This window comes from Plectropomus leopardus, unplaced genomic scaffold (assembly GCF_008729295.1).
Source record: "Plectropomus leopardus isolate mb unplaced genomic scaffold, YSFRI_Pleo_2.0 unplaced_scaffold51402, whole genome shotgun sequence".
Lineage (NCBI taxonomy): Eukaryota > Metazoa > Chordata > Actinopteri > Perciformes > Serranidae > Plectropomus > Plectropomus leopardus.
In genome coordinates this window covers 1-474 of record NW_024656436.1, presented here as the reverse complement: position 1 = coordinate 474, position 474 = coordinate 1, and the positions used below count along the sequence as shown (strand labels likewise).

Below are 474 nucleotides of genomic sequence, written 5' to 3'. Positions count from 1 at the left end.
GGAGACCCACCTGAAGGAACAGGTAGCCAAGGCCGCGCGTTGCCAAAATGTCCCAGGGGGAGAGATCTGACGGCGCCCCCCTCCAGCAGTCTGTTCACAGAGGGGGGGGCGATGACAAATCCCACCTGAAGCGTCTTCTGATCCAGGCAGCTGATTGGTTACCTGCTCCTTCAGGTGAGTCTCCACCTGCTGATCTCTTCTGCTCTCTGATTGGCTCTGACAGGACCCGTGACCTCTGTGACCCTGGGAAACTGTGATATCGTCCGTGAGGTCACACCTGCGACATGACGGTGAGTGACATCACATCTGAACAAACGCAACCTGAGTGATGATATCACAGAGTGGGCGGGTTTAAGGTCAGCTGGGAGATGATGTGAACAAAAGGCCGAATTGTAGCGCCCAGGCAGAGTGTTCTCAGAGCGGCGCCCTGACAAATACCCCAGAGCGTTCTCTGATCCCAGCACGCTGACCGTC

The 474-nt window shown here is 56.8% G+C and overlaps 1 non-coding gene across 1 annotated transcript; it reads left to right on the top strand.

The window, feature by feature from the left end:
• The first annotated feature begins 360 nt into the window (after positions 1-360).
• Positions 361-462, top strand: LOC121939580. Its single transcript, XR_006105486.1, has one exon. It is a non-coding gene; the product is annotated as a small nucleolar RNA SNORD89 (small nucleolar RNA).
• Positions 463-474: the final 12 nt, after the last annotated feature.